The sequence below is a fragment of the Meriones unguiculatus genome, chromosome 2 (assembly GCF_030254825.1).
Source record: "Meriones unguiculatus strain TT.TT164.6M chromosome 2, Bangor_MerUng_6.1, whole genome shotgun sequence".
Classification (NCBI taxonomy): Eukaryota; Metazoa; Chordata; class Mammalia; order Rodentia; family Muridae; genus Meriones; species Meriones unguiculatus.
The window spans coordinates 48105254-48117477 of NC_083350.1; positions in this window are offsets into that span (position 1 = coordinate 48105254).

Consider the following 12224-nt stretch of genomic DNA (forward strand, 5'->3'; position numbering starts at 1 on the left):
GCCTCCATTATGAATTACTGTCAGCTAATGCTATAAGCAGTGAGGATGCCTTCTTATAATAATTGGCGTTTTACAGCAAGCACAATGGCTGCTCTTATAGGAGAGAAGTGGTCTCCAAATGACTATTGTATAAGTCCTATGAAGCCAAAGGCTATGTTCAGCTGTGTAATTTCAGGTCTGTCTGAACCTGCCCCTCTGAGAGCCTCTGAGCATTCTCAACTGAGTTCCAGGTCCCCTGGAGACAGTGAGCAGTGTTGATGACAATGGCCATTCTCAAGGTGGACATGGGAACAAGGATGCAAGAGGAAATGAGTCAGATGCAGTCAGTGGAGAACTTCTCTCTCTACTATACTATCATCTCCAAAGTCTCCCCTGACTGCTGTTCTTTCTCCATCAATTCTTTTTTTTTCTCCCATTTATTGGTTGATTTAATCACTTTACAGTCTGATTCCCAACCTCCTCTCTTCTCATGCTCCTCCCTCCATTCTCTCTTCTCCTTCTTAAAGAAGAGGAGGCATCCAAGGGAGACAAACACTCTGGCACCTCAAGTCTTAGCAGGACTAAACACATCCTCTCTCACTGAGGACAGACAAGGCAGCCCTGCAAGGGGAAAGAGATCCAAAGGCTGGTAACAGAGTGAGGGACAGCCCCTACTCCCATTATTAAAGGACTTCCATGATGACCAAGCTGCACATCTGCTACATTTGTGTAGAGGATCTAGGTCCAGCCCATGCATGCTCTCTTGTTGGTGGTTTAGTCTCTGTGAGACCCCATGGGCTCAGGTTACCTTATACTCTAGATCTTCTTGTGGTGTCCTTGAACCCTCTGGCTTCCTCAATCCTTCCTCCCACTCATCCACAAAACTCCCCAAGCTCGGCCTATTGTTTGGCAGTGGGTCTGCATCTGTGTCCATCAGCTGCTGGATGAAGCCTCTCAGAAGACAGTTATGCTAGGTTCCTGTCTGCAGTCACAGCAGAGTATCATCAGTAGTGTCAATAGTCTCCCATGGGGTGAGCCTCAAGTTGGGCCAGTCATTGGTTTGCCATTCCCTGAATCTATGCTCCATCCTTATCCCTACATTTCTTGTGAGACAAATTTTGAGTCAAAGGTTTTATGGATGGGTTTGTGGCACCACTTCCTCCACTGGAACTCCTACCTGGCTACGGAACGTAGCAACTTCAGGCTCCATATCCTCTGCTGCTAGGACTCTCAGCTAGGGTCACCCCCATAGACTCTCAGGAGCCTCCTCTGTCCCAGAGATACCCCCACCACTAATTTCCGTCCTCTCTGCCAGTTCTCCCTTTTCATCACACCCTGCTCTCCCTGCACCTGATCCCCACCCACTCTGCCACCCAGTTCCCTCCCTCCATCTACTTCAGTTGTGTATTTTATTTACAATCCTGAGGAAGATTCAACATCTTCCCTTGGGCCCTCCTTGGCTTCTTTGTGTCTGTGGATTGTAGTATGGCTAACCTGTACTTTATGACTAATGTCCACTTATAGTGAGTTCATACTGTACATGTCTTTCTGGGTCTGAGCTATGTCACTAAGGGTGATCTTTTGTAGTTCTATCCATTTGCCTGCAAATTTCATGATTTCCTTGTTTTTATCTGAGTAGTATTCCATTATATAAATGGACCATTTTTTCTATCATTGTTTGGTTGAGGGACATCTAGTTTTTTTTCCAGTTTCTGACTATTATGAAGAAAGCTACTATGAACATAGCTGAGCAAGTATCCTTGTAATATGAGGGAGGATCTTTTGGTTATATGCCCAGGAGTGATATAGCTGGGTCTTGCAGTAGATCTATTACCCATGTTCTGAGAAACCACCAGATTGATTTCCACAGTGGTTGTACAAGTTTTTACTACCAGAAGCAATGGAGAAGTGTTCTCCTTTCTCCACATCCTCAGCAGCATGTTCTGTCACTTGAGGTTTTTATCTTAGCTATTCTGAAGGGTATAAGATGGAATCTCAGAATCATTTTGATTTGAATTTCACTGATGGCTGAGGAACATTTCTTTAAGTACTTCTCAGCCATTAGAGATTCCTCTGTTGAGAATTCTGTTTAGCTCTATACCCTGTTCTTAATTGGGTTATTTCATTTGTTGGTGTTTAATTTCTTGAGTTCTTTATATATTTTGGATATTAGCCCTCTGTGGATTGTAGGGTTGGTGATGATCTTTTCCCATTCTGTAAGCTGACATTTTGTCCTACAGAGAGTGTCCTTTGCCTTAGAAAGTCTTTTTCATTTCATGATGTCCTATTTATTAATTGTTGCTCTTAGGGCCTGAGCTGTTGGTGTTCTGTTCAGGAAGTTGTCTCCTATATCAATGAGTTCAAGGCTACTCCCCACTTTCTCTTCTATGAGATTTAGAGTATCCTGTTTTATGTTGAGGTCTTTTATCTACTTGGACTAAAGTTTTGTGCAAAGTGATAAATATAAATCTATTTGCATTCTGCTACATACAGACATGTAGTTAGACCAGCACCATATGTTGAAGATGCTTTCTTTTTTTTCCCCACTTTATGGTTTTGGCTTCTTTGTAAAAACTCATGTGTCTGTAGGTATGTCGGTTTATTTCTGGGGCTTAGATTTGATTTCATTGATCAACCTGACTTTTTATGCCAATACCATTTGGTTTTAATTACTATTGCTTTATACTGCAGCTTGAAATCAGGGATGGTGATATCTCCAGAAGTTCTTTTATTGTATAAAATTGTTTTAGCTATTCTGGGTTTTTTTTAATTTTTCCATATGAAGTTGAGGATTACTCTTTTAAGGTCTGCAAAGAAAACAAAAAAAAGAGTGGGAATTTTGATGGGAATTGTGTTGAATCTGTAGATTGCTTTTGGTAAGATGGCCATTTAATCTTACCAATCTAGGAGTATGGGAGATCTCCATCAGTTCTTTATACATTGATGTCAGGACTGCATACAGAAAAGCCCACACAGGGAAGGGGCAGCCTAAATTTCTTCCAGCAGAGGGTAGCGTGGAGCCACACACTCCGGGCTCAATATCTAAGGTCCTTAGGCCCCTTGGGGAGCAGGCAGACTAACCCACTTCTGAGGCATAGCTGGGGGTGAGGGACATAGCTGCTACCTAAGCAAACCATGAAGGCAAATGCCCTTCTCAGTCAATAAACCAAGAAAGCAGGAGTTTTTTATTGCCAAAACTACTGACAAAGCCCTGAGCACAGACTGCACTGTCCAAACAGCAGATAATACTTCATTGTGGTCTCTAGTTACCATATGTGAAATATCATGACCCTGGCTCTGACAGAAGGCTGTATCTGTTAGACCATCTCACTTCAGCTTCCCAGCTGCTCTATGAACTCTGTCCTGGTTGTTGTCCTTATCATACACATGAGTAGGTAATTGCTGAAAATCATTGGTGGGGAAACCAACTACAAAAGTTTGTTTAAACATAAAACCTCCCTGGAGGCTGCTGCATATTGCTTATGACTTTCGCAGGGTTTTTCTGGACACTCCAGGGACTTGAAGGGAATATTACATATGTTTTATATATAGAACTTGGCTCTTGTCCCTCAAATATATTCTTTCAGAGTGGAGAGAATAAATTAAACAGCTAAGGAAGCATGTAAACAAGTCTGTATGGTCCAGAGCGCAACAGCATGACAAACTGTCTACATAACTCTCCACTATCAAGATTTTTAATTGTATCATACAGTTACTGTTCACAGAGCCATCTTATGGTTTTAAAGGATGGATGAAGAACAGTGAAGTGTGGTCACATAAAACCATAAGGTTTGTTCATTCATCATTCATTCATTCATTCATTCATCATTCTTCAAGTACTTTATCTGTGACCAGCATGGAATTTCACACCAAGCATTATAGTTCCTGCCCATGGAAAGGGTGTAGTCTAGTTTGGGGGTGGTGAAAACAATAACAAATAAATAAGCAATGAATGAGGGGGTGCCGTTGTATGTTCCATAAAAGAGGGGTCCAATGGAATAGTTTGCTATTATCCCTGCTGCCTCTTCTCTGAGCCATCAGTTTCTTCTTCTTCTTGAGCTTCATGACCTCCATCTCCAGTCCAGCCAGAAGGCAATTCTGTTTCAAACATGTCTCCCGTTCCATGTGGCTGACTTTTCCAAATTCCCAAATCCCACTGGTGAGAACACAGGCCCTCCGTTCCCAGCCAGCTCTCCTCCTCTGAGACTAATTCCTCTCTTGCCTGTTCTAGACATCATGGAAGGTCAAGTCATCGATGCCTCTTTCCAGCTGTAAAATCCTGCTGGTCTTCCTCTCTGCCTGTTCCGATGGGTCTCATCTCCCCAGCCCTCCTCCCTCTTGCCTAGCATTGTCTTGGTGTTCACTGATCCTCCATGACTAGTCCCAGAAACTCTGCCACAAACCCTTCAGAGAGACTTTATTTCCTGTTTCATTCTCTGTGGGTCCAGGTCAAGTCTTACAAAATAAATAAATAAATTTTGCCTGCCCCCTGTAACCCTACTGCACCCAACAGGTGTGTGGTGAGCACCTACAGTGCTCTAGCTTTGCAGCTGGCTTCAGGACATGTCACCAGCACTGGCTGCTTGCTCGCGCCATAATCTATCTCGTGCAGAGAGCCTAGCGCCCCATGCTGTCTGCTGTGCTCTAGATGGAATAAACTGCCCTCTGTACCATGAATGTTCCAACACGTTTTCCACACAGCTCCTTCAGGCCTTTCTTCAAGCTGTTCTCTCAGCCTTAGTGACCCTCTCGTTCCTCAGTTTGTTAAGCTTTTCTAGAGGCTATGCTGATCTAGATAGATAGACTAGCTCTTCTCACAAATTTGTGAATATAGCATATTCTATCATTATTACTGCATTTTCAGCCATCCATTCCCACTGCCTTCTTAACTGTCACTTGTAAGGAAGACATATTATATATATATATATTTTTTCTTCTTCTTCAAATCCATACTGCCTTGTGCAGTGGGAAAGACAACTTAGTGGAGGTTAAATGTTTATTGTATCAAATCACATAGAATCCAGTTCAGTCCAGTTTAATCTATGCTAGTCTAAAACAACTCCTTTCAATACCTTGTGTATTAGTAAATTCCTTTACAGGCTGTGAAATTCTTCAAGATCAGGAACTTAATTTTGTTAATTTTGTTTCATTGTGTTCTGCCTCCACCACGTAGTAATCACTTGATAAACGCATAATGGTCGATTAACATAAAATTAAACACATTCCTTGATCCTTACTTTTCTACATTTAATAAAGGGGTTGGAGAGATGGGTCAGTGGTTAAGAGCTCTTGTTCCTCTTCTGGAGGACCTGATTCTGATTCCCAGCACTCACATGCTATGTAATAATCATTTGTAATTCCAATTTCAGGGGATCCAACACACTCTTCTGGCCTCTGAGGGCATCAGGGACTCATGTGGTTTCCATGCAAGCAAAACACACATGCACATAAAACATGATTTAAAAATCTTTAAAAGCTGATTTAATAGAAGCCATTAACTGCTTCTTTTGTCAAATGTGCAATATATGTGAGGCCTGAACATTACAGTTATATACAATTAAATTTTAAAAAAAAATGTAATGTGGATTTGTCAGGAATTCTAGGCCATGTCTGTTGGGACAAATGGGCTGGGGCAGATATATAGACAAGGACCAACGCAGTATACATGCTGCTGCTGACCAACAGCTTTCAGAAGGAGCAAAAGTCATCTTTACTGGGAGGAAGGCTGTGGTAAAATTGACAGGGACTGAGAAACCACAGAAGACCTCCTTCTCCTGTGACCTCCCTGAGCTTCGTAGCTTGCAGGCATCACCTGTAATTCTAGACGTGTTAGAGGCCCTCATCTAGTGACTTCATGAGTACTGCATGCAGGGGTTCCACGGTGTTGCTCCATCAGCCCCACCACTCTTACCTCTCCGTTACACACTGTCCATTTCTTATGCAGTGAAAATGCCCTTGTAAAGAGCATCATATATATATATTTTATTGCAATAAACTAAGCATAACATAAAAATTTACCGTTTAACCATTTTGAACATAATTCATTCTTACTAAATACATTCTAAATGCTGTACCACCATCACCACTATTCACCTCCAACACATTTTCATCACCACTCTAATTAAACTCTGTGACCCAATGTACTATATTTTAAATAGTAAAAGATTTCTTCTAGCAGTGAGATGGCTCTTTAAATCTCAAAGAATTATATAAAACAAATAGCATCATCTCTCTGTCTACTCTGCACCTACTTTTTTTTTTTACCACTAACTGCTGTGTCATCTCTGGGCCTTTTTTGTGTGTCTAAAATAGTCATATCACATTTATAAGTTCAGAGAAGTATTTTAATTTACAAAAATTGAACCATAAAATATGTTGTTTCTCTATTTCTTACCACCAGACACCGTGAGCATTCTTTGTTCAGCATATAATCTGCTTTTGTTTTCACTCTATGCATAGTATTTTCTGGCACAAATATCCTACACTTTAATTAAGGCCCTAAGGATAGGCATTTCTCTTTTGTCAAGGATTTTTTTTTTCTCTTTAGAGACAAGGTTACAATAAAAATCCTGGTACCCTCAAGGAAGCATTCCTGTGGAACACATTTCCAAAAGTTAAATTCCTAAATATAAATATTTGCATATTAAAAAAAAAAAAAGCTGATGCGCACTGACGTCCACCAACGTAGTCTGTGCAGGTGTGGCAGCTGCTTGTTTCTCCGGAGACTGATGAGAAGGAAAACTCTGCTTGTTCATTGTGAGCCTACATGTTTCTGTGCAAGTTCCTTCCGCCTCTGAGAGAACACTGGATGCTCTGAGAGGAGGTAGTAACAGAAAATGAAGGAAGTCTCCAGGAAAACAGTTTATTCGTCAGCCTTGGCAGGTTGCCTCTGTTTGGGGCAAACGGGAGAAGCAGGAGCTCAACTGTTGATGTGCCACTTCTATGCCCCACAGAGGCAAGAGGTGTGGGTTCTAATCTCTAACGTGTGTCTTCCTTGAGTTGAGCCTTGCCCTCACTTGTTCCCACAGACCCTGGCTATCCAGGCTAATCTCAGCTGTGGTGTCAGTGCTCATGGGTGAAGAGCTGTGCAGCTTCATTTGCAGCTTTGGTCAACTCAGACTCCTCCAAATACCCAGAGAGCTAATTGAAAAGAGTGACCTAGAGCTGGGAATATAACTCAGTGAGAGAGTACTCACCTAACATTCATACAGCCTAGCACGAGTCCCCTATATACAGGGGGGGGGGGGCGGAGAAGAAGAAGAAGAAGAAGAAGAAGAAGAAGAAGAAGAAGAAGAAGAAGAAGAAGAAGAAGAAGAAGGGGGGAGGAGGAGTGCTTTAAAATTCCTCTGCATACTTTCTGTTTAGTGTTAGCCATCAAGAAGGAAGAGCAGAGCTGTTGCGTGGGGCAAAGTAGATTTGTGTTATTGTTATAGCAAGGCACATTGATTTGATATTTACACAGTATAAATTTACATTCATTAACAATAACATAATTTGGGTCTAGAGAGATGTCTCAGAAGTTAAGAGGCCTGGCTGGTCTCCCAAAGGACCCAGATTCAGTTCCCAGTAACCATATGGTGACTTACAGCCATATAACTCCAGTTTCAACAGACCCAATGCCTTTTTCTGGCCTCTGTGGACAGCAAGCACATATGTGGTACACAGACCTACACACAGGCAAGACACCTATACACATAAAAATAACAAAACAATTAAAAATTAACAAACCATGCAACTCACATAATTTTCCACTAAAATGAGTTATTTTAACAAGGAAAGTTAAGAAAATCTAAGACTTAGAGAGGCCATTGTGTTTGTTAATAAAAGGCCATTCTAAGTCCTGAAAAAATTCTGATCACATAGACTTCATTAACAAGAGGGCAATCATATATACAAGAGGAAACCAAACTAAGCTGGAGACTCTAATAATTCAGCTCTGAGAATGATTATTGAATAACAGAAAGACTCCGAGCCAGTATTTTTCCTGGTATAGAATATTCCATGGCAGATCTCCATAGCAACACCATGAAAAGAACCTTTTATTTTAATGCCAAGTCTATCTGAGACATGATGATTCTGTTAAGAGTGAGTTTCTAGCGGTCCAGGTGAAAAGGACAGACTTTTTGCTCTCACTTTGCTCGTGATGAAGTCAAGGAAAGAGTCTAAGCAGGCCCGTTCTGCAGCAGCTACTCTGAGTGCTTGAAGAGTCAACAGTGCACTTCAGAGCTGGTAAACACAAATGCCCACGTACAGATGCTGAGATGTGAGTGCTGCCACTGTGGCTCCCCACAGAGCTGTTGAAGACCTTTCACACAGCCACAAGGAGTTCCCTTGGATACCCAAGAAGAGACTTGCAGCACAGGATAAATTCTTAGCAGTCTCAGAAGCCCTCAGAGCTGCTGGTTTGGTTCTAGCTCTAGATCCCTGCCAGCCATGTGTAATTCTAGTGGTCAACCAGCAAAGAGAAAAAAGAGAGAGGGAGGAAGGGGGGAGAGAGAGAGACAAAAAGAGAGAGAAAGAAAAGAAAAGAAAAAGAAAGAAAAAAGAGGTATGAGCAAAGACAGGGTCTGTGGTGCTGCTGCATTCCTGAAGACTTGTAGATGGCCCCCTGTCCTTAGAATGGGCCCTGTCACTTGTCTCATGTTCACCTGAATAGAATTCAGTTATTTGCAGCAAAAGTTCTACCTAATGCACGTCCAATATCATGTAAGAAAGGAAAGAGCACACAGGTGTGAAGGTCAAATAAGAAAACAGTCAGACAAACAAACAAAAACCACTCTGTCTATGTCACCCATTTTGTTGAGGACTTTAAATTATCTTTATTATTCCTCGAAGTTTCTAAAAGTCGATTTCCTCACAGCACCCCCTCAGGGTTCCTGGTAAGAGATCATGAAGTCAGGGTTTTCACCTTGAGTCACATTTAGCTGATGTCAGATCTGGACTACGCATTCAAACTTGGGCCATTAGGCTGGACTTGATCTGATCAGTAACAGTCATTTGGACACTTTTGTGCTCTTGAGCAAGCTGATTCACCCTACTGGATGAACATGATGTCCTCGAAGGCCCGGCCACATACATTAGTGTAAACTGCATGGATATCCATTTATCAGGGTGCTTCTCTGCCCAAGTGGTTAGGCTAAGGCCCTGTATTCTTAAGGTCACACAGATAAGGAGACTGACAGATAAGATGTTATAACTGAATCCACTTGCAGGTGAGGGCAGCTCAGACTGCAGTGGTAACTGCGAGACACTAACGCTGACCTTTCTCACTTTGTGGAAGAAAGGCTTGTCAATAGAGAGCAAATTAAAGGTCGGCCGTGTGCTGAAGATCCTCCTTGCTCATTTGGTTGTGAGTTCACGAGGGGCAGGAAGGGCTAGGGCCCGAGGCTCTGCGGACAATCCGTACGGCCCTCAGTTGTCCTCTCTGACAGCTGGGTTCAGAGGGAGCACTTAAGGCAGCTCCTCAGTTGTCCTCTCTGACAGCTGGGTTCAGAGGGAGCACTTAAGGCAGCTCTTTCCCTAACACGCGTACAAGTTGTATACTATTGTCATATATGGTTTATTTATCACAAGCTCCTCTTCCTTTATTTGGCCCATGGCTATGTTTTTGATACAGAACGAGACAAAGATAGATGAGGAAAATGTAAATAATGAACTTTGATCTTCTGTGCCTGTCAGTCAGAATTATGCTTTGAAGTTTCAGTGAAAATTGAACCGGAGCTGTGAAAACCAAATCACGAAGTAAATTTTCAGTGTTACCCACAGTAACATGTGAAAACATAGCATGTGTCATATATTTGCCTCTATAATTTTGTATTTGTGCTTACAAAGTACTGAGGTTGGCCATCTCATTTCTACTGCTTTCGAGAAAGATATAAATGTTAGCATAAAAAGGACACCCCTGCTTGCTTACATTATTTCCTTGAAGAATGATAATTTGGAGATCACAGAAGCTAATCTTATAACACATATATTTACAAATTTCTAATAGTCATCTCAAAAGATATCTGTACACTGCATGGGGGAGATGGCTTAGTTGGTAAGGTATGCTCAGCCCGATGAGCATGAGGACATGAGTTCTGATTCCTGAAACCACACGGTTAAACAGAAACACAAACAAACAAAAGAAAGAACATGGAAGGCTATGTCTGTGAACACAGCCTTGAGAGAGACGGAGGAGGAGCTGGGAAGCTCTTCTTCGGCCAGCCAGGCCTGCAGAGTCTATCCGCTTCAAGACAGTGAGAGATGCTACCTCAGAAAGAAAAAGTGAAGAACGATTAGGGAAAGGCACACTTCACAAGGGTACACAAACACACTGCACATATCTTCACACGTGTTAAAAAGGGGGGGAATCAGTGTGCCTGTTAATACCTCATCAACAGAAAACATGTATATAGACTCATGAGATGGACAATATCTTCCTTTGTTGGAGTTTCTGAGTTAAGGTTTAAAAAAAAAGTCACAATTGGCCCCTTTATTCTGATTCTGGCACGTGGTTTCCTCAGCTCAGTTAGCAGTACCTGAGGCTTCTCCTGTGCCAGGTACTGTACTCATCACGGAGCTACAGAAATGACTGTGCATGGCACAGCCTCTGCCATGGTGAAGGAGTGCTGCAGGTTCAAATTCAGGACCATAAAGGCGCCAAGGAAGGACTCATTTATATTACTTGGAAAGAAAGAAAATCCCTTTTAGCAGAGATGACATTTGAAAAAGATCTCGGAGTAAAAGGAGAACTGGCCAATGACTATATTTTTAACGGTGTGATGGCACACCACTTCTAAAAGAGAGTCTATGGGCTGCTGCTGCAATGGGAGAGTATGGCTGGAGCAGGATGTCAACTGGACAGAGCAAAGGTTGCCATAAACTTTGCTGCCTACCTTAAGCCCTCTGCATCCTCAGGGAGCAAGCACAGAAGATCCCCCAGGAATGTGTCATCAACAACTCTTTAAAAAAGTCTCAAAAAATTCCTGATGGTCTATTTAAGAAGGAAAGGGTGATAGCAGAGACTGCTGGCTCTGAAATGGCATTTAGGGAGTTAATCCCGGGGAGAAGGCGAAGTGGGGGAACTAACACACCCCTCAAAGGTTTTTTGTGGAGGAACACAGAAAAGGCCTGTCTCACAATTGAGAGAAATGGAGGCATGATGATGGTGGGGCTGGGAATGGTAGGAAGAGATGGCATGCCTGGTCCCAGGGCTGTCCTAGGAAGGCAGGACCTCCCAAGAGGTGAACAAGAACAATGTGATCTTAACTAACCTGGCTCTGACCCAGGGCACTTCCTGCACATCTGCACTTCCCCTGCCGTTGTTCCTGTGGCCCAGGTGGTGCTGCCAGCTGCTCCAACTGCTGCCCTGGATGCCCAGTACACTGTGGTGAACTAGGCAGTGATCTATTAAACCAAACCTCAACTAGAAAACATCAGCTCACCTAACCCAGCAGCAAGCCTCCCTCCATCTCCCTGCCTGGTCCCCACCCTTCACCTCTCCTCATTTTCTTCTCTTGGCGCTTTGGTTTCCTTTGCCCATTTCTGCCTCTTTCCTCATTCCTCCCTTGCCTGTCTTTCCTGCCTTGCAGTCTTCCTCCTCCTCCATTCCTGGAATTTCCACACTGTGTGATAGATGCTTTCAGACCAGAGAGCTCAGGGGCTGCCCAGTTTCTGGGCAAGCTACTTTATCCCCTGAGACCTGGTTTCCTCATCTGCAAATTAAAGGGGTTGGACCAGAATGAGTTTGCTGTGTTCTTTCTGCCTGAAAGTCCTCATCCTGTTGCCTTTTGTTGTATTTGTCTTTTGTGCCTGCTTTTCCTGTCAGCTAGAGCTGACTCACTGTCCACCTGTCTCTCTCATCTGCATCCCCGTCCCCACTGCTCAGTCCATGATGCCATCATAACCTCCAAAATCTACAAATTAGCTTCTGGCTGCTGCTGGTTTCCCTCTTCTGTTTTTACCCTTGCCCAATATGCTACCCACACAGAAGGCAAAGTGACTTTTGAACATAAAGATGAGATTGCTCAGTCTCCAGTTAAATTCCCCCATACCCATTCCCAGTCATCGCTGTCACTTCGCCCTGCTTATTTAATTCAGAACAACCACTGTTTACACTAACTTATTTTTATTTACCAGGTCCTTGTTTAATGTCAGCACCCTTTATGGCTTCCCTTCCCCACTAGATGTGTGGCTCCCTGAGGGAGAGACCTTAACCTCTGGTTCATACAGCGGCCTCACTAATGGGCCAGGCTTTTCATATT